General features: G+C 46.9%; 5 non-coding genes across 5 annotated transcripts; 2 read left to right on the top strand and 3 right to left on the bottom strand.

Annotated features, from left to right (window-relative positions):
* Positions 1-445: 445 nt before the first annotated feature.
* TRNAD-GUC (transfer RNA aspartic acid (anticodon GUC)) lies at positions 446-517 on the bottom strand. The gene has a single exon. It is a non-coding gene; the product is annotated as a tRNA-Asp (tRNA).
* Positions 518-10,013: 9,496 nt separating this feature from the next.
* Positions 10,014-10,085, bottom strand: TRNAQ-UUG (transfer RNA glutamine (anticodon UUG)). Its single transcript has one exon. It is a non-coding gene; the product is annotated as a tRNA-Gln (tRNA).
* Positions 10,086-13,790: 3,705 nt separating this feature from the next.
* TRNAQ-UUG (transfer RNA glutamine (anticodon UUG)) lies at positions 13,791-13,862 on the bottom strand. Its single transcript has one exon. It is a non-coding gene; the product is annotated as a tRNA-Gln (tRNA).
* A 3,940-nt stretch (positions 13,863-17,802) lies between these two features.
* On the top strand, positions 17,803-17,876 carry TRNAI-AAU (transfer RNA isoleucine (anticodon AAU)). The gene has a single exon. It is a non-coding gene; the product is annotated as a tRNA-Ile (tRNA).
* A 6,285-nt stretch (positions 17,877-24,161) lies between these two features.
* On the top strand, positions 24,162-24,235 carry TRNAI-AAU (transfer RNA isoleucine (anticodon AAU)). The gene has a single exon. It is a non-coding gene; the product is annotated as a tRNA-Ile (tRNA).
* Positions 24,236-26,263: the final 2,028 nt, after the last annotated feature.

Consider the following 26,263-nt stretch of genomic DNA (forward strand, 5'->3'; position numbering starts at 1 on the left):
TAGTTTTTGGTTTACTGCTTTTTTTTACTGTCCCCTCTCTCCCTCTTTTTCCCTCTCTCTCTCTTTCTTTCTCTCTGTCTCTCTGTTTTTTTTCTCTCTGTCTCTTTTTCTCTCTCTGTCTTTTTTTCTCTTTCTCTCTTTTTTTCTCTCTTTACCTTTCTCTCTCCACCTTTCTCTCTAAATGAAACAGGTTCATTTCATGGTTAATTTGTAATGAAGATTTTTTTTCTCTTTCTCTCTCTATCTTTCTCTCTAAATGAACCGCGTTTATTTCATGGTTAATCTTTGTTCCAATACTCTTCCTTATGTCTAGTTATATGGAGAAGTAATAGTTGAGGTATTCTGTGATGTGGTCTTTAATGAGATTGTGAGGATGGACACTGGTTTTCTGGTGATGTCTGAGGTGATTTTAAACATATTCATAATATTTGTAAAATTAGTCAGCCTCCCCGTCGGGGAATCGAACCCCGGTCTCCCGCGTGACAGGCGGGGATACTCACCACTATACTAACGAGGAATGGCTGAGAGCAGTTTTTGTCTACTGCTCTTTTTTTGTTTTCCTCGCTCTCTCTCTCTCTCTTTCTCTCTCTGTCTCTCTTTCTCTGTCTCTCTTTCTCTTCTTTTTCTCTCTCCTTTTTCTTTCGCTCTCTTTCTCTATCTTTTTTTCTCTCTTTTTCTGTCTCTCTTTCTCTCTCTTCCTCTTTCTGTCTTTCTCTCTCTTTTTTTTTCTCTCTCTCTTCTCTCTTCTTCTTTCTCTCTCTTTCTCTATACCTTTCTCTCTTTTTCTCTTTTTTTTTCTCTTTTTCTTTTTACTTTTCTCTCTTTTTTTCTCTCTCTCTTTTTCTCTTTCTTTCTCTCGTTTCCTCTCTCTCTCTCTTTTTCTCTCTCTCTCTTTCTTTTTCTCTCTCTTTGCCTTTCCCTCTCTCTTTTTCTCTTTCTTTTTACCTTTCTTTCTACCTTTCTCTCTCTCTCTTTTTCTCTTTCTTTCTCTCTTTTTTTCTTTCTCTCTCTACCTCTCTCTCTCCCTTTCTCTCTTTTTCTCTAAATGAAAAAGGTTTATTTCATGGTTAATCTTTATTCCAATACTTTTCCTTATGTCTAGTTATATGGAGAAGTAATAGTTGAGGTATTCTGTGATGTGGTCTTTAATGAGATTGTGAGGATGGACACTGGTTTTCTGGTGATGTTTGAGATGATATTAAACATATTCATAAAAAAAATTAAGTTTTTGGTTTACTGCTTTTTTTTACTTTCCCCTCTCTCTTTCTCTATCTCTCTCTGTCTCTCTCTTTCTCTCTGTCTCTCTTTCTCTGTCTCCCTCTTTCTGTCTTTCTCTCTTTTTTCTCTTTCTCTCTCTCTTCTCTCTTCTTTTTCTCTTTCTTTCTCTCTATACCTTTCTCTCTTTTTCTCTCTCTTTCTCTTTTTCTTTTTACCTTTCTCTCTTTTCTTTTTTTCTCTCTCTTTTTCTCTCTCTTTCTCTCGTTTTCTCTCTCTCTCTCGTTTTCGCTCTCTTTTTCTTTCTCTCTCTCTCTTTTTCTTTTTCTCTCTCTTTACCTTTCTCTCTTTTTTTCTCTTTCTACCTTTCTCTCTCACTCTCTCTTTTTCTCTTTCTTTCTCTCATTTTTTCTTTCTCTCTACCTCTCTCTCTCTACCTCTCTCTCTCTTTACCGCTCTATCTCTCTCTCCCTTTCTCTCTCTTTACTGCTCTATATCTCTCTCCCTTTCTCTCTTTTTCTCTAAATGAAAAAGGTTCATTTCATGGTTAATCTTTGTTCCAATACTTTTCCTTATGTCTAGTTATATGGAGAAGTAATAGTTGAGGTATTCTGTGATGTGGTCTTTAATGAGATTGTGAGGATGGACACTGGTTTTCTGGTGATGTTTGAGATGATATTAAACATATTCATTATATTTGTAAAAAAAAAAAATTTCAGCCTCCCCGTCGGGGAATCGAACCCCGGTCTCCCGCGTGACAGGCAGGGATACTCACCACTATACTAACGAGGATTGGCTGGGAGTAGTTTTTGGTTTACTGCTTTTTTTTACTGTCCCCTCTCTCTCTCTTTTTCCCTCTCTCTCTCTCTTTCTTTCTCTCTGTCTCTCTCTCTGTTTTTTTTCTCTCTCTCTTTTCCCCCCTCTCTCTATCTCTCTATTTCTCTGTTTCTTTCTCTCTGTCTCTCTCTTTCTCTCTGTCTCTCTTTCTCTGTCTCTCTTTCTCTCTCTCCCTCTTTCTGTCTTTCTCTCTTTTTTTCTCTTTCTCTCTCTCTTCTTTTTCTCTTTCTTTCTCTTTCTCTCTATACCTTTCTCTCTTTTTCTCTCTCTTTTTTTTCTCTCTTTCTCTTTTTCTTTTTACCTTTCTCTCTTTTCTTTTTTTCTCCCTCTTTTTCTCTCTCTTTCTCTCTCTCGTTTTCTCTCTCTCTTTTTTTCTTTCTCTCTCTCTCTTTTTCTTTTTCTCTCTCTTTACCTTTCTCTCTCTTTTTCTCTCTCTTTCTACCTTTCTCTCTCACTCTCTCTTTTTCTCTTTCTTTCTCTAATTTTTTCTTTCTCTCTACCTCTCTCTCTCTCTCTCTACCTCTCTCTCTACCTCTCTCTCTCTTTTTCTCTTTCTCTCTCTTTACCTCTCTATCTCTCTCTCCCTTTCTCTCTTTTTCTCTAAATGAAAAAGGTTCATTTCATGGTTAATCTTTGTTCCAATACTTTTCCTTATGTCTAGTTATATGGAGAAGTAATAGTTGAGGTATTCTGTGATGTGGTCTTTAATGAGTCCCTTGAGTCCATGCCTCTTTTGATACATGACAATATCCTGCCGGCTTTGGAAGCAGCAGCCTGACATTGCATGCTATTCTGTAGTCTGTGATCTACAAGTACACCCAGATCCTTCTCTACCAGTGACTCTGACAGTTTAATCCCCCCTAAGACATACGACGCATGCAGGTTATTAGTACCCAGATGCATAACTTTACATTTATCCACATTGAACCTAATTTACCAAGTGGATGCCCAGACACTTAGTCTATCCAAGTCATCCTGTAACCTATACGCATCCTCTATAGACTGTACCGTGCTACAAAGCTTGGTGTCATCTGCAAAGATAGAAACAGAGCTGTTAATACCATCCTCTATATCATTGATAAATAAATTAAACAACAGCGGGCCCAGTACTGAACCTTGGGGTACACCACTAATAACCGGGGACCAATCAGAGTACGAATCATTGACCACCACTCTCTGGGTACGATCCATGAGCCAGTGTTCAATCCAGTTACAAACTAAAATTTCCAAACCCAAAGACCTAACTTACCTGTCAGACGTCTATGAGGGACAGTATCAAATGCTTTAGCAAAATCCAGAAACACTATATCCACAGCCATTCCTCTGTCAAGGCTTCTACTCACCTCTTCATAAAAGCAAATTAGATTGGTTTGACAACTTCTATCCTTAGTAAACCCTTTCTGGTTATCACTTATAATACAATTATCCCCTATGTATTCCTGTATGTAATCCCTTATAAGTCCTTCAAACAATTTACCCACAATGCACGTTAAACTTACCGGTCTATAGTTTCCTGGGGAAGACCTAGAGCCCTTTTTGAAGATTGGCACCACATTCGCCTTGCGCCAGTCCCTTGGCACAATACCAAACACCAGAGAATCTCTAAATATCATGAACAGGGGTACAGATATTACTGAACTTACCTCTCTAAGAACTCTTGGGTGTAGTCCATCCGGCCCTGGGGATTTGCTTACATTTATATTACTTAACTTACCTTGTACCATCTCTACATTAAGCCAGTTCAGTACATTACATGATGTGTTACCAGCACTGACCTGTACATGATGTGTTACCAGCACTGACCTGGCCAATGTCAGCTCCTTCTTCCATAGTGTATACAGAACTAAAGAACCCATTCAGTAGCTCCGCTTTATCTTTATCGCCTGTGACAACCTCCCCATTATCATTATTAAGGGGTCCTACATGCTCTGTCCTTGGTTTTTTTGTATTTATGTATCTAAAAAAATATTTAGGATTAGTTTTGCTTTCTTTGGCCACCTGTCTCTCATTTTGAATTTTTGCTGTTTTTATTACATTTTTACAGATTTTATTAAGCTCTTTGTACTGTTTAAATGTTATCGCTGACCCATCAGATTTGAATTTTTTTAAGGCAATTTTTTGTTGTTTATTGCTCTTTTAACATCATTTGTCAGCCATGTAGGATTTAGTTTTAATCGTTTATATTTGTTCCCCTTTGGTATATATTTAGCTGTACAGTTATTTAGAGTTGATTTAAAGATGTCCCATTTACCTTCTGTATCAGTATTTGACAACACCTCCCCCCAGTCTATGTCCTGTAGTGCAGCCCTCAGCCCAGGGAAATTTGCCTTTTTAAAGTTATATGTTTTTGCCTTCCCCGCCTGTCTTTGTTTTCTACGTTTTAAGTGAAAAGTAAGTATATTGTGGTCGCTATTCCCAAGGTTTTCCCACACAGTTACATTACCAACCAGCTCTGCGTTGTTGGAAATGATCAGATCCAACAAGGCATCACTTCTTGTTGGGTCCTTGTTACGCCTAGCGCTCCGGGTCCCCGCTCCTCCCCGGAGCGCTCACGGCGTCTCTCTCCCTGCAGCGCCCCGGTCGGTCCTGCTGACCGGGAGCGCTGCACTGTCATGGCCGTCGGGGATGCGATTCGCACAGCGGGACGCGCCCGCTCGCGAATCGCATCCCAGGTCACTTACCCGTCCCGGTCCCCTGCTGTCCTGTGCTGGCGCGCGCGGCTCCGCTCTCTAGGGCGCGCGCGCGCCAGCTCTCTGAGACTTAAAGGGCCAGTGCACCAATGATTGGTGCCTGGCCCAATTAGCTTAATTGGCTTCCACCTGCTCCCTGGCTATATCTGATCTCCTCCCTTGCACTCCCTTGCCGGATCTTGTTGCCTTGTGCCAGTGAAAGCGTTTAGTGTGTCCAAAGCCTGTGTTACCTGAACTTCTGCTATCCATCCTGACTACGAACCTTGCCGCCTGCCCCCGACCTTCTGCTACGTCTGATCTTGCCTCTGCCTAGTCCTTCTGTCCCACGCCTTCTCAGCAGTCAGCGAGGTTGAGCCGTTGCTAGTGGATACGACCTGGTTGCTACTGCCGCAGCAAGACCATCCCGCTTTGCGGCGGGCTCTGGTGAAAACCAGTAGCCTCTTAGAACCGGTCCACTAGCACGGTCCACGCCAATCCCTCGCTGACACAGCGGATCCACAACCCGTAAGCCGAATCGTGACAGTAGATCCGGCATGGATCCCGCTGAGGTGCCGCTGCCAAGTCTCGCTGACCTTACCACGGTGGTCGCTCAGCAATCACAGCAAATTGCCCAACAAGGACAGCAGCTGTCGCAGTTGACCGCCACGTTACAGCAACTTCTGCCTCTGCTACAGCAGCAACCATCTCCTCCGCCAGCTCCTGCACCTCCTCCGCAGCGAGTGGCCGCCCCTAGCCTCCGCTTGTCCCTGCCGGACAAATTTGATGGGGACTCCAGACTCTGCCGTGGATTTTTGTCTCAGTGTTCCCTGCATATGGAGATGTTGTCGGACTTGTTTCCTACAGAACGGTCTAAGGTGGCGTTCGTAGTGAGCCTTCTTTCAGGAAAGGCCTTGTCTTGGGCCACACCGCTCTGGGACCGCAATGATCCTGCCACAGCCACAGTCCAGTCCTTCTTCGCTGAAGTCCGGAGTGTCTTCGAGGAGCCAGCCCGAGCTTCTTCTGCCGAGACTGCCCTGTTGAACCTGGTCCAGGGTAATTCTTCAGTGGGCGAGTACGCCATCCAATTTCGTACTCTTGCTTCCGAGTTATCATGGAATAACGAGGCTCTCTGCGCGACCTTTAAAAAAGGCCTATCCAGTCGCATCAAGGATGTGCTGGCCGCACGAGAGATTCCTGCCAACCTCCAAGAACTCATCCATTTGGCTACCCGCATTGACATGCGTTTTTCTGAGCGACACCAAGAGCTCCGCCAGGAAAAAGACTTAGATCTCTGGGCACCTCTCCCACAGCATCCTTTGCAGTCTACGCCTGGGCCTCCCGCCGAGGAGGCCATGCAAGTGGATCGGTCTCGCCTGACCCAGGAAGAGAGGAATCGCCGTAGGGAAGAAAATCTCTGTCTGTACTGTGCCAGTACCGAGCATTTCTTGGTGGATTGCCCTATCCGTCCTCCACGTCTGGGAAACGCACGCACGCACCCAGCTCACGTGGGTGTGGCGTCTCTTGGTTCTAAGTCTGCTTCTCCACGTCTCACGGTGCCCGTGCGGATTTCTCCTTCAGCCAACTCCTCCCTCTCAGCCGTGGCCTGCTTGGACTCTGGTTCCTCTGGTAACTTTATTTTGGAGTCATTTGTGAACAAATTCCGCATCCCGGTGACCCGTCTCGTCAAGCCGCTCTACATTTCCGCGGTCAATGGAGTCAGACTGGATTGCACCGTGCGTTACCGCACAGAACCCCTCCTGATGTGTATTGGACCCCATCGCGAAGTGATTGAGCTCTTCGTCCTCCCCAACTGTACCTCTGAGGTCCTCCTCGGTCTGCCATGGCTCCGGCTTCATTCTCCCACCCTTGATTGGACCACCGGGGAGATCAAGAACTGGGACTCTGCTTGCCATCGGAAGTGCCTCTCCCCCCCTCCCAGTCCCGTCAGGCAAGCCTCTGTGCCTCCTCATGGCTCCCGTCCTTGTGTCACCTTGCCCCGTGCCAAGCTTCACCCTCTGCCCTCCCTCCCCATTCCAACTCCTGCTGTACTGCCTGCCGTTGAGGAAACCCTCCATTCTTTCCCGGTGTCCTCATCCCAGGGGAGGCAGTCACCGGACAAAAAAAAGGGGAGACCTAAGGGGGGGGTACTGTTACGCCTAGCGCTCCGGGTCCCCGCTCCTCCCCGGAGCGCTCACGGCGTTTCTCTCCCTGCAGCGCCCCGGTCGGTCCCGCTGACCGGGAGCGCTGCACTGTCATGGCCGTCGGGGATGCGATTCGCACAGCGGGACGCGCCCGCTCGCGAATCGCATCCCAGGTCACTTACCCGTCCCGGTCCCCTGCTGTCCTGTGCTGGCGCGCGCGGCTCCGCTCTCTAGGGCGCGCGCGCGCCAGCTCTCTGAGACTTAAAGGGCCAGTGCACCAATGATTGGTGCCTGGCCCAATTAGCTTAATTGGCTTCCACCTGCTCCCTGGCTATATCTGATCTCCTCCCTTGCACTCCCTTGCCAGATCTTGTTGCCTTGTGCCAGTGAAAGCGTTTAGTGTGTCCAAAGCCTGTGTTACCTGAACTTCTGCTATCCATCCTGACTACGAACCTTGCCGCCTGCCCCCGACCTTCTGCTACGTCTGACCTTGCCTCTGCCTAGTCCTTCTGTCCCACGCCTTCTCAGCAGTCAGCGAGGTTGAGCCGTTGCTAGTGGATACGACCTGGTTGCTACTGCCGCAGCAAGACCATCCCGCTTTGCGGCGGGCTCTGGTGAAAACCAGTAGCCTCTTAGAACCGGTCCACTAGCACGGTCCACGCCAATCCCTCGCTGACACAGCGGATCCACAACCCGTAAGCCGAATCGTGACAGTCCTCCACAAACTGGCCCATAAAATTATCCTGCAATAAATTTAGGAATTGTCGCCCCTTTGTAGTTTTAGCCAACCCCGGACCCCAATCTATATCTGGATAGTTAAAATCTCCCATTATTACCACTGTACCTGCCCGGGCGGCCCTCTCTATTTGTTTATACAGCCGACCTTCTATCTCTTCAGTGATATTAGGGGGTCTGTAGATTACCCCAAATATAATTTTTTCAGTATTTCCCTCCTTTTGTAATTCTACCCACAGTGATTCCACCTCCTCAGAATCATCACACACTATGGCATAGTTCACACTGACTTTCATACCACTTCTTACATACAGACAGACTCCACCACCTTTTCTGTTCATTCTATCCTTGCGAAACAATGTAAACCCCTGCAGATTGTTTATTCATTATTTTTTTAATGCTTTTTTTGGGGAGTAAAATGGGAAAACTGATTTTACTTTTTTGTAAAATGTTTTACTTTTTTTTTTAACACTTTTTATGTCCCCATAGGGGACTATCTATAGCAGTCATTTGATTGCTAATACTGTTCAGTGCTATGCATAGGTCATAGCACTGATCAGTGTTATCAGCGATCTTCCGCTCTGGTCTGCTCGATCAGAGCAGAAGACCCCAGGAGACTGCGAGAGGCAGGTAAGGGAACCTCCGGCCACCATGCTAGATGAGCAGATATCCGTGTCAGCACTGTGGGCGATCCGATCATTCATTTAAAGTAACGCACTGTCACAGATGCCGTGATCTGTATCGCGGATGTCCGCCATTACCACCGGCAGATCCCTGGCATCTGATAGCAGCCAAGACCCGCCACGCATGACGGGAGCATCGGTCCGGTGCTCGTGGTCATGGCGGATCGTAAATGTAGGTCATGGTGCATTAAGTACCATCGCACCATGATGTACATTTACATCCTATGTCGTTAAGGGGTTAAAGGGGTACTCCGCTGCAAAGCATTTTTTTTTTAAATCAGCTAGTGCCAGAAATTTTTACAGATTTGTAAATTACTTCTATATAAAAATATTAATCCTTCCAGTACTTATCAGCTTCTGTATTCTACAGAGGAAGTTCTTTTCTTTTTGAATTTCTTTCCAGTCTGACCACAGCACTCTCTGGTGACACCTCTGTCCATTTCAGAAACTGTCCAGAGCAGGAGCTTTATCCTGCTCTGGACAGTTCCTGACATAGACAGTGGTGTCAGCAGAGAGCGCTGTTGTCAGACAGAAAAGAGCTACACAACTTCCTTTTAAATAGAAGTGATTTACAGAACTGTTTAACTCTTTCTGGCACCAGATGATTTAAAAAAAAAAAATGTTTTCTAGTGGAGTACCCCTTTAATACCTCTATCACTCTTGCATGTCTGTCACTTTGTGGATCTATAGACTTTTGCCTCTAAAATATTATTTTCAATTTGATGATCCTTTAGCTTAACCTCTTAACACAGTGTTTTCCCAATAATGTGCGGCCCTATGTACAAGATAGGGCCGGCATATAAGCTTGGCTGTCCCCTATTGGGAGTGTTTTGTCCCCTATTGAGTATGTTCGTTATTGGGAATGTCCCCTATTCTGAGGGTGCAAATACATTGTCTTATGGGAATCTGCTGAGGAATTAAACACTGTCCGCTATTGGTAGGTGTCCACTAAGGGAGATTTTACTGTATAATAAGTGAGAATGCAAACAAAAACAAAGCTCATATGGCTCTATGGATGGAAAAATTAGAGTTATGTCTACTTACAGGCCAGGAAGGAGAAAACGAAAACACAAAAATTTAAATTGGCTTCGTCATCAAGGCCAAAAGGGTACTTGAAGGGGTTAAAGGGGTAGTCCAGTGGTGAAAAACTTATCCCCTATCCTAAGGACAGGGAATAAGTTTGAGATCGCGGGGGGTCCGACCGCTGGGGCCCCCTGCGATCTCTCTGTACGGGGGCCTGGCTCTCCGGCCAGATAGCGGGTGTAGACCCCCGCACGAAGTGGCAGCCGACATGCCCCCTCAATACATCTCAATGGCAGAGCCGGAGATTGCCGAAGGCAGCGCTTCGGCTCTGCCATAGAGTTGTATTGAGGGGGCGTGTCGGCAGCCGCTTCGTGCGGAGGTCGACACACCCCCTTCCCGCGGGCTGTCGGGGCTCCGTACAGGAGATCGCGGGGGGCCCCAGCGGTCGGACCCCCGGCGATCTGCAACTTATCCCCTATCCTTAGGATAGGAGATAAGTTGTTCACCACTGGATATCTCCTTTAAGACTTTCCTGAATATGTTTATATGTTATGGGGGATTTGAAAGAAAAAGAAACGTGGATATTTGTAGTATAAATGGTTAAATAGATTTTAACCTGTCATGTTTTTGTTTTTGATGTTTAATATATATACAATTATAAGAAGTAAAAGCAATTCAATTTAAAATGTTTTAAAAAAAACACACACGATAGGTTCCACCGAGATTTGAACTCGGATCGCTGGATTCAAAGTCCAGAGTGCTAACCATTACACCATGGAACCCACTGCATGCTGGTTGATTGTTGGCTGATGGTCAGCTGACTGTATATATAGTTTTGTAGTTATTAAAATAAAGCGATCCCTCAACATACCGTCTCGTCAAGCCGCTCTACATTTCCGCGGTCAATGGAGTCAGACTGGATTGCACCGTGCGTTACCGCACAGAACCCCTCCTGATGTGTATTGGACCCCATCGCGAAGTGATTGAGCTCTTCGTCCTCCCCAACTGTACCTCTGAGGTCCTCCTCGGTCTGCCATGGCTCCGGCTTCATTCTCCCACCCTTGATTGGACCACCGGGGAGATCAAGAACTGGGACTCTGCTTGCCATCGGAAGTGCCTCTCCCCCCCTCCCAGTCCCGTCAGGCAAGCCTCTGTGCCTCCTCATGGCTCCCGTCCTTGTGTCACCTTGCCCCGTGCCAAGCTTCACCCTCTGCCCTCCCTCCCCATTCCAACTCCTGCTGTACTGCCTGCCGTTGAGGAAACCCTCCATTCTTTCCCGGTGTCCTCATCCCAGGGGAGGCAGTCACCGGACAAAAAAAAGGGGAGACCTAAGGGGGGGGTACTGTTACGCCTAGCGCTCCGGGTCCCCGCTCCTCCCCGGAGCGCTCACGGCGTTTCTCTCCCTGCAGCGCCCCGGTCGGTCCCGCTGACCGGGAGCGCTGCACTGTCATGGCCGTCGGGGATGCGATTCGCACAGCGGGACGCGCCCGCTCGCGAATCGCATCCCAGGTCACTTACCCGTCCCGGTCCCCTGCTGTCCTGTGCTGGCGCGCGCGGCTCCGCTCTCTAGGGCGCGCGCGCGCCAGCTCTCTGAGACTTAAAGGGCCAGTGCACCAATGATTGGTGCCTGGCCCAATTAGCTTAATTGGCTTCCACCTGCTCCCTGGCTATATCTGATCTCCTCCCTTGCACTCCCTTGCCAGATCTTGTTGCCTTGTGCCAGTGAAAGCGTTTAGTGTGTCCAAAGCCTGTGTTACCTGAACTTCTGCTATCCATCCTGACTACGAACCTTGCCGCCTGCCCCCGACCTTCTGCTACGTCTGACCTTGCCTCTGCCTAGTCCTTCTGTCCCACGCCTTCTCAGCAGTCAGCGAGGTTGAGCCGTTGCTAGTGGATACGACCTGGTTGCTACTGCCGCAGCAAGACCATCCCGCTTTGCGGCGGGCTCTGGTGAAAACCAGTAGCCTCTTAGAACCGGTCCACTAGCACGGTCCACGCCAATCCCTCGCTGACACAGCGGATCCACAACCCGTAAGCCGAATCGTGACAGTCCTCCACAAACTGGCCCATAAAATTATCCTGCAATAAATTTAGGAATTGTCGCCCCTTTGTAGTTTTAGCCAACCCCGGACCCCAATCTATATCTGGATAGTTAAAATCTCCCATTATTACCACTGTACCTGCCCGGGCGGCCCTCTCTATTTGTTTATACAGCCGACCTTCTATCTCTTCAGTGATATTAGGGGGTCTGTAGATTACCCCAAATATAATTTTTTCAGTATTTCCCTCCTTTTGTAATTCTACCCACAGTGATTCCACCTCCTCAGAATCATCACACACTATGGCATAGTTCACACTGACTTTCATACCACTTCTTACATACAGACAGACTCCACCACCTTTTCTGTTCATTCTATCCTTGCGAAACAATGTAAACCCCTGCAGATTGTTTATTCATTATTTTTTTAATGCTTTTTTTGGGGAGTAAAATGGGAAAACTGATTTTACTTTTTTGTAAAATGTTTTACTTTTTTTTTTAACACTTTTTATGTCCCCATAGGGGACTATCTATAGCAGTCATTTGATTGCTAATACTGTTCAGTGCTATGCATAGGTCATAGCACTGATCAGTGTTATCAGCGATCTTCCGCTCTGGTCTGCTCGATCAGAGCAGAAGACCCCAGGAGACTGCGAGAGGCAGGTAAGGGAACCTCCGGCCACCATGCTAGATGAGCAGATATCCGTGTCAGCACTGTGGGCGATCCGATCATTCATTTAAAGTAACGCACTGTCACAGATGCCGTGATCTGTATCGCGGATGTCCGCCATTACCACCGGCAGATCCCTGGCATCTGATAGCAGCCAAGACCCGCCACGCATGACGGGAGCATCGGTCCGGTGCTCGTGGTCATGGCGGATCGTAAATGTAGGTCATGGTGCATTAAGTACCATCGCACCATGATGTACATTTACATCCTATGTCGTTAAGGGGTTAAAGGGGTACTCCGCTGCAAAGCATTTTTTTTTTAAATCAGCTAGTGCCAGAAATTTTTACAGATTTGTAAATTACTTCTATATAAAAATATTAATCCTTCCAGTACTTATCAGCTTCTGTATTCTACAGAGGAAGTTCTTTTCTTTTTGAATTTCTTTCCAGTCTGACCACAGCACTCTCTGGTGACACCTCTGTCCATTTCAGAAACTGTCCAGAGCAGGAGCTTTATCCTGCTCTGGACAGTTCCTGACATAGACAGTGGTGTCAGCAGAGAGCGCTGTTGTCAGACAGAAAAGAGCTACACAACTTCCTTTTAAATAGAAGTGATTTACAGAACTGTTTAACTCTTTCTGGCACCAGATGATTTAAAAAAAAAAAATGTTTTCTAGTGGAGTACCCCTTTAATACCTCTATCACTCTTGCATGTCTGTCACTTTGTGGATCTATAGACTTTTGCCTCTAAAATATTATTTTCAATTTGATGATCCTTTAGCTTAACCTCTTAACACAGTGTTTTCCCAATAATGTGCGGCCCTATGTACAAGATAGGGCCGGCATATAAGCTTGGCTGTCCCCTATTGGGAGTGTTTTGTCCCCTATTGAGTATGTTCGTTATTGGGAATGTCCCCTATTCTGAGGGTGCAAATACATTGTCTTATGGGAATCTGCTGAGGAATTAAACACTGTCCGCTATTGGTAGGTGTCCACTAAGGGAGATTTTACTGTATAATAAGTGAGAATGCAAACAAAAACAAAGCTCATATGGCTCTATGGATGGAAAAATTAGAGTTATGTCTACTTACAGGCCAGGAAGGAGAAAACGAAAACACAAAAATTTAAATTGGCTTCGTCATCAAGGCCAAAAGGGTACTTGAAGGGGTTAAAGGGGTAGTCCAGTGGTGAAAAACTTATCCCCTATCCTAAGGACAGGGAATAAGTTTGAGATCGCGGGGGGTCCGACCGCTGGGGCCCCCTGCGATCTCTCTGTACGGGGGCCTGGCTCTCCGGCCAGATAGCGGGTGTAGACCCCCGCACGAAGTGGCAGCCGACATGCCCCCTCAATACATCTCAATGGCAGAGCCGGAGATTGCCGAAGGCAGCGCTTCGGCTCTGCCATAGAGTTGTATTGAGGGGGCGTGTCGGCAGCCGCTTCGTGCGGAGGTCGACACACCCCCTTCCCGCGGGCTGTCGGGGCTCCGTACAGGAGATCGCGGGGGGCCCCAGCGGTCGGACCCCCGGCGATCTGCAACTTATCCCCTATCCTTAGGATAGGAGATAAGTTGTTCACCACTGGATATCTCCTTTAAGACTTTCCTGAATATGTTTATATGTTATGGGGGATTTGAAAGAAAAAGAAACGTGGATATTTGTAGTATAAATGGTTAAATAGATTTTAACCTGTCATGTTTTTGTTTTTGATGTTTAATATATATACAATTATAAGAAGTAAAAGCAATTCAATTTAAAATGTTTTAAAAAAAACACACACGATAGGTTCCACCGAGATTTGAACTCGGATCGCTGGATTCAAAGTCCAGAGTGCTAACCATTACACCATGGAACCCACTGCATGCTGGTTGATTGTTGGCTGATGGTCAGCTGACTGTATATATAGTTTTGTAGTTATTAAAATAAAGCGATCCCTCAACATACAATAGTTTCACCTTATAACTAGTGTTGAGCGGCATAGGCCATATTCGAATTCGCGAATATATGGACGAATATTCGTCATATATTCGCGAATATTCGCATATTCGTTATATTCTCGTTTTATTTTCGCATATGCGAAAATATGCGTATGCGAAAATTAACATGTGAAAATTCGCATATGCGAAAATTAGCATATGTTAATTTTCGTACATGCGAATTTTCGCACGCCAGTCTCACACAGTAGTATTAGAGCCTGTTTTACACCACACAAGCTGGAAGCAGAGAGGGGTGATCACTGTGATGTGTACTGTGAAGAAAAAAAAATAAAAATAAAACGAATATTCGTAATTGCGAATATATAGCGCTATATTCGCGAAATTCGCGAATATGCGATATTCGCGAATAATATTCGAATTGCGAATATTCGCGAGCAACACTACTTATAACGGTCTTTTCTGGATCATTGTAACTTTAAACCAGACTCACCATACAATGTACAGACAGTCCAGATATGTGAAACGTGTCAATGGCCGGAAGAACCGGACAATCAGAATGAGCATTCACTGGTAAAACACATGTATTACTGTAGTGTATGCACTGAATTCCTGTCTGGTAGTGCCCCCTACAGTTCAGGGAGCTATTATATGTTTTGTACTACTCTTAAATGCCCCGACATTTGGAACATTTTGTTCTGAACACTAGGGGCGGGCGGTGGGGGTCGTGACGTCACACCACGCCCCCTCAATGCAAATCTATGGGAGGGGTGTGACGTGACGTCATGAGGGACATGGCCATGATGTCACGACCCCCCACCGCTCGCATCCAGCATTCTAAAGAAAAGCTGGGTACTGCACATAGCTGTGGGACCCCCGCAATCAGACATCTTATCCCCTATCCTTTGGATAGGGAATAAGATGTCTAGGGGCAGAGTACCCCTTTAACCTAAGCCAGGGTTAGCTGCTCCTTTGGACACCAGGTGGGGGTGGCTCCATGTTACTTTTTTAGGACATTGGGGAGATTTATCATTATTTGTTTATTGTAGACACAGTTCTACCCCCTTTACACTGCTTGTCTATTGTACACTCTTGCTCAGAATTTACTAAGGCTTTGCATGTCCTTTGATAAATCTTGTGCAAATATAGAAACACCCCCTCACTCTACCGTACACTAGGGATCGACCGATTATCGGTTTGGCCGATACTATCGGCCGATATTCGCGATTTTGGGCATTATCGGTATCGGCAATTACCTTGCCGATAATCCGATAATGCCCCGCGACCGCCCCCCACCGCGCCGCTCCCCCCACTGCACCGCCCCGGCCCCATTGCCTCCCCCATCCCCGGTTTTATAATTACCTGTTCCCGGGGTCCACGCTACTTCTGGCTCCTGCTGCATCCTGTGTTATGCTGTGTGCTGCGCAATGACGAGTGATGTCTTCAATGCAACGTCACCGTCAGTGCGCACAGTGACAGCTCAGGAGGACGCCACCAGAGCCAGATGTAGCATGGACCCCGGGAACAGATAATTATAAAACCTGGGATGGGGGAGGCAATGTACCAAACTTTTTGTTGTTTTTTTACATAGAAATTTAGATACATGAATGCGGAGGACTATGTCAGATTTGGTGGATTGGGACGATGAACAGCGGTTTTTTAAATGTCAATAAAAGGGTTAAAGAGGGCTGCGGGGGAGTGTTTAAAAAATATGTTTTTTCAATGTGTTGTGTTGTTTTTTTATAATTGAATTTTCAGGCTTAGTAGTGGAAGGCGACTTGTAGACAGAATCTATTGCTAGGCTGGGTCTTAGCGTTAACCCAAAAACAGCTAGCGCTAACCTCCAAATATTACCCCGGTACCCACCACCACAGGGGTGCCGGGTAGAGCCGGTACCAACAGGGCCAGAGCGTCAAAAATGGCGCTCCTGGGCCTAGGCGATAACAGACTGGCATTATTTAGGCTGGGGAGGGCCAATAACAATGGTCCTCGCCCACCCTGGTAACGTCAGGCTGTTGCTGCTTGTTTGGTATCTGGCTGATACTGAAAATAGGGGGAACCCTATGCGTTTTTCGGGGCCGCGCACGCCGGGACAGCACATACGGGGAACGAGTCTGGTAAGCGGGCCTGGATGCGAATCGCGAGCGGGCGCGTCCCGCATCGCGGATCGCATCACGGCTAGGGACATTATCGCAGCGCTGCGAACAGGAGAACGCTGCGAGCGCTCCGGGGAGGAGCGGGAACCCGGAGCGCTCAGCGTAACAGCCAGATACAAACCAAGCAGAAACAGAGGTTAGCGTTAGCTGCTTTTGGGGCGAACGCTAAGCCCCGGCTTAGTAATGGATTCCGTCTATTAGACAGCTTCCACTACTAACCCTGAAAATTAAGTTATAAAAAAACACAGACACATTGAAAAAATTTTTTTTTAAAAAAAACAAACACACCCCCCTAGCCCTTGTTAACCATTTTATTGAAATAAAAAAAAGAGAAAACAGAAATATGGGTTAGTACATTTTTTTGCTCTCCCCTGGGAAGAGCGCACATAATGCAGCATGTTCCTAAACAGGGAGCCTCCAATTGTTGCTAAACTACAACTCCCATCATGGGGGCTGAACTTGAGCAACAGCTGGAGTCTCCCTGTTTGGGAACACACTGCCACAAAGGCTCTGTTCCCATTATGCAAAACACATAATGTGAACAGAGATCTGTCCCTCTGCCCTTGGACTTCTACTCCTATCATGGGACAGGGTCTGTCCTATGATGGGAGTAGTTGTAGTACCACAGGCTGCTGAGGGATGTTACCCACACATCCCCCAGCTGCGGGACTTTTAGAACTACTACTCCCATCATGGACAGACTCTGTCCATGCTGGGAGTTGTAGTCCAGGGGCTGAGGTGCAGTTTGCACCGGGTCATTTTGCAGAGACCCGCTGCGATGCGCATTTATTAACTGTCAAAGCCGGCGGTACATGTGTCTACACTGTGCTGCCCGGCTTCTATATACAGCTGTCATAATTCATAATCCCCGCCGGCGGGAGAGGAGAGCTCTGATTGGTCAATAGCTATCCACCAATCAGAGCTCCTGTGTTCCGGCGGGGTTTATGAATTATTACAGTGTATATAGAAGCCGACAGCGCAGTGAAGACGCATGTACCGCCGGTGTAATGAAGAAAACTGTGCCCTGTAGCGGAATGTGACCCTCCGCATAGGGACACAGTTTTCTGCTTACATCCAACTCCCTCTCAGTCCATTACTGCTACCCTCCATCAGGGGGACGGGGACACAGTTTCTCTTTGGTAAAATGCCTAAAGTCACTGCAATGTAGAATTGGTGGCGCAAAAAATAAGCCATAATATGGAATTTTAGGTGCAAAAGGGAAAGCGTTATGATTTTTAGAAGGTGATGAGGAAAAACTGAAAATGCAAAAACGGAAAAACCCTGCGTCCTTAAGGGGTTAAGCTGAATTCTAGCTATAAAACCAATAATACTGTAGTAGCAAAAAGAAAACACTGACCTGCATTGGGATCAAACCCACAACTTGGTCATTATTATTATTATTATTAGCACCACGTTCTAACCAGCAGAGATAACCAGCCACACGCTCTGAAATTGAGACACTGCAAATTAGCAAAGAAAGTATTTTACTGTACTCAAGTTTTATGTTTTTTTTTGTTGTTGTTAGGAAGTAGCCTAAAAATAGCGCCACCAAAAGGTTATTCTATAGAACTAGCTGCAGGCGAGCCTGCAAACAGCTTACTGGTAACCAACAGCATATCATAGGGCAGCAGAGTGCCCATTCAACTTGGAGACATAACTCATGTCCGGACATCTGTCCTTAGTTTTAAGTGGTGTCTAAACAGCTGGCCGGTTAGCTCAGTTGGTTAGAGCGTGGTGCTAATAACGCCAAGGTCGCGGGTTCGATCCCCGTACGGGCCAGACTTTATTTTTTTAATCCATTAAATGAAACGTGTCATCATAAAATGATCAATTATTTCATCCATGTTTTTATATTAAAGATATTTTAAAGAATTTTTTTAATTTAACATTTACCGTATTTTTCGCCCTATAGGACGCACTGGCGTATAAGACGCACCCTATTTTTAGGTGCAAAATCTAAAAAATTAAAGTTTTTGAACACAATAGTGGTCCTCAACCTGCGGACCTCCAGATGTTGCAAAACTACAACTCCCAGCATGCTGGGAGTTGTAGTTTTGCAACATCTGGAGGTCCGCAGATTGAAGACCACTGCATAGGAGGTAATACTCACGTGTCCCCGCCGCTCCGCACCCGTCACCGCTGCCCTGGATGTCGCCCTCCATCGCTGTCGCCGTGTCCCCGTCACTCCGGAACGTCTCTGCTGCCGGACGGGTATCCTCGCTCTCCGTCGCCGTCGTTACGCACGCCAACGCACGTACGCGATGACGTGATGACGAGGAAGGAGAGCGGCGGCCATACAGGGGATCCCTGAATGGAAAAGACACCGAGGAGGCAGGTAAGGTCCCTCCCGGTGTCCTGTAAGCACTAACCCGGCTATTCAGTTGGGCTGTTCGGGACCGCCGCGGTGAAATCGCTGAACAGCCGGGTTAGCGTCACTTTCCCTTCAGACGCGACGGTCAGCTTTGTTCGCCGCGTCTGAAGGGTTAATACAGGGCATCACCGCGATCGGGGATGTCCTGTATTAGCCGCGGGTCCCGGCCGTTGAAGACCGCAGGGACCGCCGCGATAGGGGTGTATTCGCCGTATAAGACGCACCGACTTTTTCCCCCCAGTTTCGGGGAAGAAAAAGTGCGTCTTATACGGCGAAAAATACGGTACATAATATCTAAATTTAGAAAAATCCTACAATCATGCAGTGCATTCTGGCCACTAAGCTTTATAATAAGCTAAAACTTTCCGTTCTGTAGGTAAAACAGCTGTCTCCTCTTTATCATCAAAGGAAGCATTAAAATGAAAGGCACCAGCGGCATTTAGATAAGACAGGATCAGCCTGTTTACAATGGGTCATATCAGTACTCGTCTCCCTAAACATGCAAACATTTCCTTTAATTTTAAAGCATGTAGACAGAATTGAAGTAGAGTGCACTCACCCGGAAAAGGACTTGCTTGCAGAAATGTATTCTTAAAAGCAGAACATGTACAGCGGGTAGGGTCAGGGAGCAGCAAGTTTTGATTGGTCAGGGTTTTAGTACACTGCTCAAAAAAAATAAAGGGAACACTAAGATACCACATCCTAGATCTAAATGAACTAATTGTATGAAACACTTTCGTCTTTACATAGTTGAATGTGCTGACAACAAATAACACAAAAATTATCAATGGGAATCAAATGTATCAACCCATGGAGGTCTGGATATGGAGTCAAAATCACAGTGGAAAACCCCACTACAGGCTGATCCAACTTTATGTAATGTCCTTAATACAAGTCCCAATGAGGCTCAGTAGTGTGTGTGGCCTCCACGTGCCCGTATGACCTCCCTACAATGCCTGGGTATGCTCCTGATGAGGTGGCGGATGGTCTCCTGAGGGATGTCCTCCCAGACCTGGACTAAAAAGCATCCACCAACTCCTGGACAGTCTGTGGTGGATGGAGCGAGATGTCCCAGATGTGCTCAATCGGATTCAGGTCTGGGGAACGGGCGGCCAGTTCATAGCACCAATGCCTTCCTCTTGCAGGAACTGCTGACACACTCCAGCCACATGAGGTCTAGCATTGTCTTGTATTGGGTGGAACCCAGGGCCAACCGCACCAACACATGGTCTCACAAGGGGTCTGAGGATCCCCCAGGACGAAGGACTCGCCGAAACGTGCGTTGGGGTGGTGTTGCTCCAGCAGACCCTGCTAGGAACTGGATGTTACAGTTTGGTATGCCTATTGTCTTCACTGTGTGCATTGTACTGTATGATAGTTAGAGCATTGTTGTGCCTATATATGTGCTGTTAATGCACACGTGTGACTATGCACCATGTTACTTTTCCTTATGCAACTTATTAATGTGGATCTGTCTGTGAGCAACGCCTTCGTCTCTTCACTTTGTGGATTCTTCTCCCCATATGTGATTTTAAATTAACTTTTTAATGCATACTCAATAAAATTATGTAATTTTTATATTATAAGTGTCTCCATTCTCGTTTTCTGCTGCAATACCTCTGGCAAGCACATGGAGGGCTGTGTGGCCCCCCCAAAGAAATGCCACCCCACACCATTACGGAACCACCGCCAAACCGGTCATGCTGGAGGATGTTGCAGGCAGCAGAATGTTTCCACGGCATCTCCAGACTGTGCAGCAGCAGAAAAAGTGCAGCACCAGAGGCCAGAAAAATTAGGCATGTACACATGGCTGAAATATAAGAACAAGCGCATATCCAAAAGTCCAGAAGACTCTATAATGCAGGAAAACACAAAGAAATCCTTTTCAAAAGTGCGCCATGGCCGTGTAGGAACGCCTGAAATGGCCACACACCTTCCTGGACTGCTTCAGGACATCCTGTAAGCCTGGGTACTTGAGCACAAAGCATTGTACAATCAGATTACACACATGTGCCATGCACGGCACATGTGTCAACTTGCCCAACCTCAATGCCGCCAACAAATTTGTTCCGTTGTCACAAACCACCTTGCCGATCTCCAGTTGGTGCGGAGTCAGCCACTGGTCCACCTGTGCGTTCAGGGCCGACAGGAGCGCTGGTGCGGTGTGACTCCGCTTTGAGGCAAGTCAACCCCAAGATGGCGTGACATTGCCGTAACTGGGATGTGGAATAGCACCTGGGGGGGTGCTGGTGATGTGAAGCAAGACGCAGCAGTGGAAGAGGACTCAGCCGAGGAGGTTATGGAAGAGGATGGAGTAGGAGGAGTAGAGGAGGTGGCAGCAGGCCTGCCTGCAAGTCGTGGTGGTGTCACCAACTCCTCTGCAGAGCCACGCATTCCATGCTTGGCAGCCGTCACCAGGTTTACCCAATGCACAGTGTAGATGATACACCTGCCCTGACCATGCTTTGCAGACCAGGTATCAGTGGTCAGATGGACCCTTGCCGCTACACTGTGTGCCAGACATGCCATAATTTCCTTTTGCACAATGGAATAAAGGTTGGGGATTGCCTTTTGTGCAAAAAAAATTTGTCCGGGTACCTTCCACTGCGGTGTCCCAATGGCTACAATTTTTTTTAAAGCCCCAGACTCCACCAGCTTGTATGGGAAAAGCTGGCGGGCTAGCAGTTCTGACAAGCCAGCTGTCAGATGCCGGGCTAGGGGGTGACTTTGAGAAATTGTCTTCTTGCGCTCAAACATCTCCTTGACAGACACCTGACTGTGGGCAGATGAGCAGGAACTGCTCAAGGCGAGAGACGGAGAGGCGGATGGTTGAGAGGGGGCAAGGAGGGCAGCAGTGGTTGACCTGGCTGAAGATGCTGGACCAGGAGGAGGATGGCGGCTTTGAGTTTGTGCGCTGCTTGTACTGACGTGTTGATCCTATAGACGTTTGTGATGTGAGATCATGTGCCTTCGCAAAGCAGTTGTGCCTAGGTGGGTGTTGGACTTCCCACAACTCAGTTTCTTCTGGCACAGGTTGCAAATGGCCTCCCTGATGTCAGAGGCAGAAACACAAAAAAATGCCACACTGCTGAGCTCTGCTATGACGGCATTCTGGTGGTGGCAACAGCATGCGTTGATTGGCGTCCCGTCTGGCTGACCCCGGGTGCCGATGCATGCTGTCTGACTGTGCCACTAGCTCCTTGCGACGACCTCCCCCTGCTTCCAACTCGTCTCCTCCTCCTCTCTGTCTCCCCATCTGAACTTTCCCCCTCTTCTTCTCTTCTAGCGGGCACCCACGTGGCATCCACGGACACATCGTCATCATCAACACCTTCACCGCTATCTGACACCTCAAGAAAGGAAGCAGCAACGTACAACATCATCATCACACTGTACATCCATGTGTGTAATGCTGCCTTACTGAGACATATCCCTGTTAACTACATCCTCTGGCAATAATGGTTGCGCATCACTCATGTCTTCAAACTGATGTGTAAATAACTCCTCTGACGGATCAAGTAAAGCTGCTGGGGTGCTAGTGTTGGTGGTGGCGGAAGGCGGGCAAGTGGTAGCATGAGAGGTGCCCGAAGCTAAGCTAGAGGAGGAGAAGGATGGTGCGTCAAGGTTCCGAGCGGAAGCTGCAGAAGATTGGGTGTCTTGTGATAGCCAGTCAACTAAGTCCTCAGAACTTTGGGGGTTCCGGGTACGTGGCCTCTGAACACTGGCCATTCTAGGTCCAAAGGGAATCCCAGCACCACGATGGCCCCTGCGGGGTAGCCTTCCTCTGTCCGTCATTTTTTTGGTTAAATTTGCACAAGTGTCACACCAAATGTGATTTGCACTAGGGTGACACAATTTGCCCTGCAGGCAAAAAAAACTGGTAACTTTGACGTGAATTGACAGTGACGACTGATTTTATTTAACAGCCAAAAAAGGTATTTTTTTTATTTTGATTTGCACAACTGTCACACCTAATGTGATTTGCACTAGGGTGACACAATTTGCCCTGCAGGAAAAAAAACTGGCAACTGTGACGTGAACTGACAGTGACGACTGGTTTTATTTAACAGCCAAAAAAGTTTTTTTTTTTTTTACTTTGCACAACTGTCACACCTAATGTGATTTGCACTAGGGTGACACAATTTGCCCTGCAGACAAAAAAATTGGCAACTGTGATGTGAACTGATAGTGATGAATGGTTTTATTTAACAGCCAAAAAAGTTTATTTTTATTTTTATTTGCACAACTGTCACACCTAATGTGATTTGCACTAGGGTGACAATGAGCAAAAAAGCTTGCCAGCGGAGTTCCCCTTTTAAGCAGTGGTCCCCAACCAGGGTGCCTCCAGCTGCTGCAAAACACACGGACTGATATATTTCAGCCCTTTGAATACTGTAGTAGTTAGTTGCTTTAAAGAAAAAAAGCTTGCCAGCTGAGTTCCCCTTTTAAGCAGTGGTCCCCAACCAGGGTGCCTCCAGCTGTTGCAAAGCACATGGACTGATATCTTTCAGCCCTTTGAATACTGTAGTAGTTAGTTGCTTGAAGGAACTTAAGTTTTATACTGGAGTACCCCTTTTAACCAGTGGTTCCCTCCCAACCAGGGTGCCTCCAGCTGTTGCAAGACACACGGATTGATATCTTTCAGCCCTTTGAATACTGTAGTAGTTAGTTGCTTGAAGGAACTTAAGTTTGATCCTGGAGGACCCCTTTTAACCAGCGGTTCCCTCCCAACCAGGGTGCCTCCAGCTGTTGCCAGACACACGGACTGATATCTTTCAGCCCTAAAACGGGCTTTTTTGGGTGCTGTCCTTAAAGCAGATGTAACACTAGTGCTTTAGAAGTAAACTGGACCCTGAATACACCACCTAGAAGCAACCTAGCTATCACTTTCCCTATATAGCAGGAGCAGCTTCTCTGACCCTCCACTTCCTAAGCCTGCAGTATGCTGAATGAGGGTAAAATGGCGTCCGTGCAAGAGGTAGGAGGGTCTGGAAGGGAGGGACTGATGCTGATTGGCTGTAATGTGTCTGCTGACTCTGACTCACAGGGTCAAAGTTTACTACAATGTTAAAGTATAGGGGGCAGATCGAACTTCACATATGTTCGGCCGGCGATGCGAATGCGCGAAATTCGCCGGCGAACAATTCGCGACATCTCTACTCCTGATATACTGACCTGTCTCCTGGTAGCGCCTCCATGCTCTGGACACTACGCTGACAGACACAGCAAACCTTCTTGCCACAGCGCGCATTGATGTGCCATCCTGGATGAGCTACACTACCTGAGCCACTTGTGTGGGTTGTAGACCAGAGTACCCCCCTAATTCTAGCTATAAAACCAATAATACTGTAGTAGCAAAAAATACACTGACCCGTACCTGCAACTTTATCATTGTTACACCACGTTCTAACCAGCAGAGCCAACCGCCCATCCTCTCTTAAACTAAGACACTGCAAATTAGCAAAGAAAGTATTTTAATGTACTCAAGTTGATTTTTTTTTCTTTAGGATGTAGCCTAAAAATAGCGCCATCAAAAGGTTATTCTATAGGACTAGCTGCAGGCGAGTCTACAAACAGCTTATTGTTAACCAACAGAATATCATAGGGCAGCAGAGTGGCCCATTTGAGAGTGACCTTAAGACATACCTTATGTCCAAAAATCTGTCATAAGTTTGGAGCACCACATAACAGCTGGCCGGTTAGCTCAGTTGGTTAGAGCGTGGTGCTAATAACGCCAAGGTCGCGGGTTCGATCCCCGTACGGGCCAAGGTTTTTTTTTTAATCTATTAAATGAAATGTGTCATCATAAAATGATCAATTGTTTATCCATGTTTTTATATTAAAGATATTTTTAAGAATTTTTTTTTATTCTGTTTACTTAATCTATATCTAAAAAAAATCCTAAAATCATGCAGTGCATTCTGGCCACTAAGCTTTATAATAAGCGAAAACTTTCTGTTCTGTAGGTAAAACAGCTGTCTCCTCTTTATCATCAAAGGAAGCATTAAAATGAAAGGCACCAGCGGCATTTAGATAAGACAGGATCAGCCTGTTTACAATGGGTCATATCAGTACTCGTCTCCCTAAACATGCAAACATTTCCTTTAATTTTAAAGCACGTAGACAGAATTGAAGTAGAGTGCACTCACCCGGAAAAGGACTTGCTTGCAGAAATGTATTCTTAAAAGCAGAACATGTACAGCGGGTAGGGTCAGGGAGCACCAAGTTTTGATTGGTCAGGGTTTTAGTACGCTGCTCAAAAATAAAGGGAACACTAAGATACCACATCCTAGATCTGAATGAATGAACTTATCGTATGAAATACTTTCCTCTTTACATAGTTGAATGCGCGGACAACAAATAACACAAAAATTATCAATGGGAATCAAATGTATCAACCCCTGGAGGTCTGGATATGGAGTCAAAATCACAGTGGAAAACCCCACTACAGGCTGATCCAACTTTATGTAATGTCCTTAAAACAAGTCCCAATGAGGCTCAGTAGTGTGTGTGGCCTCCACGTGCCCGTATGACGTCCCTACAACGCCTGGGCATGCTCCTGATGAGGTGGAGGATGGTCTCCTGAGGGATGTCCTCCCAGACCTGGACTAAAGCATCCACCAACTCCTGGACAGTCTGTGGTGGATGGAGTGAGACGTCCCAGATGTGCTCAATCGGATTCATGTCTGGGGAACGGGCGGGCCAGTCCATAGCACCATAGCGACTTCCTCTTGCAGGAACTGCTGACACACTCCAGCCACATAAGGTCTAACATTGTCTTGTATTAGGAGGAACCCAGGGCCAACCGCACCAACATATGGTCTCACAAGGGGTCTGAGGATCTCATCTCGATGTCTAATGGCAGTCAGGCTACCTCTGGCAAGCACATGGAGGGCTGTGCGGCCCCCCCAAAGAAATGCCACCCCACACCATTACTGACCCAACAGCAGAACGTTCTCTATGGCGTCTCCAGACTCTGTCATGTCTGTCACTTGTGCTCAGTCTGAACCTCCTTTCATCTGTGAAGAGCACAGGGCGCCAGTGGCAAATTTGCCAATCTTGGTGTTCTCCTGCAAATGCCACACATCCTGCACGGTGTGTGGCTGTAAGCACAACCCCCACCTGTGGACATCGGGCCCTCATACCACCCTCATGGAGTCTGTTTCTGACCGTTTGTGTGGACACATGCACATTTGTGGCCTGCTGGAGGTCATTTTGCAGGGCTCTTGCAGTGCTCCTCCTGCTCCTCCTTGCACAAAGGCGGAGGTAGCGGTACTGCTGCTGGGTTGTTGCCCTCCTACGGCCTCCTCCATGTCTCCTGATGTACTAGCCTGTCTCCTGGTAGCGCCTCCATGCTCTGGACACTACGCTGACAGACACAGCAAACCTTCTTGCCACAGCTCGCATTGATGTGCCATGCCACTTGTGTGGGTTGTAGACTCCGTCTCATGCTACCACTAGAGTGAAAGCACCGCCAGCATTCAAAAGTGACCAAAACATCAGCCAGGAAGCATAGGAACTGAGAAGTGGTCTGTTTTAACCACTCCTTATTGGGGTGTCTTTCTATTGTCCTATAATTTCCACCTGTTGTCTGTTCCATGTGAAATTGATTGTCAATCAGTGTTGCTTCCTGAGTGGACAGTGGGATTTCACAGAAGTGTCATTGACTTGGAGTTACATTGTGTTGTTTAAGTGTTCCCTTTATTTTTTTGAGCAGTGTAGAATATGTAGTGCGCTTTACTCCTCAACTTTCAGCAATCTTTGTCTCACTGCTCTTTTATAAGGGTCTATGGGG

Source organism: Hyla sarda, chromosome 4 (assembly GCF_029499605.1).
Source record: "Hyla sarda isolate aHylSar1 chromosome 4, aHylSar1.hap1, whole genome shotgun sequence".
NCBI lineage: Eukaryota > Metazoa > Chordata > Amphibia > Anura > Hylidae > Hyla > Hyla sarda.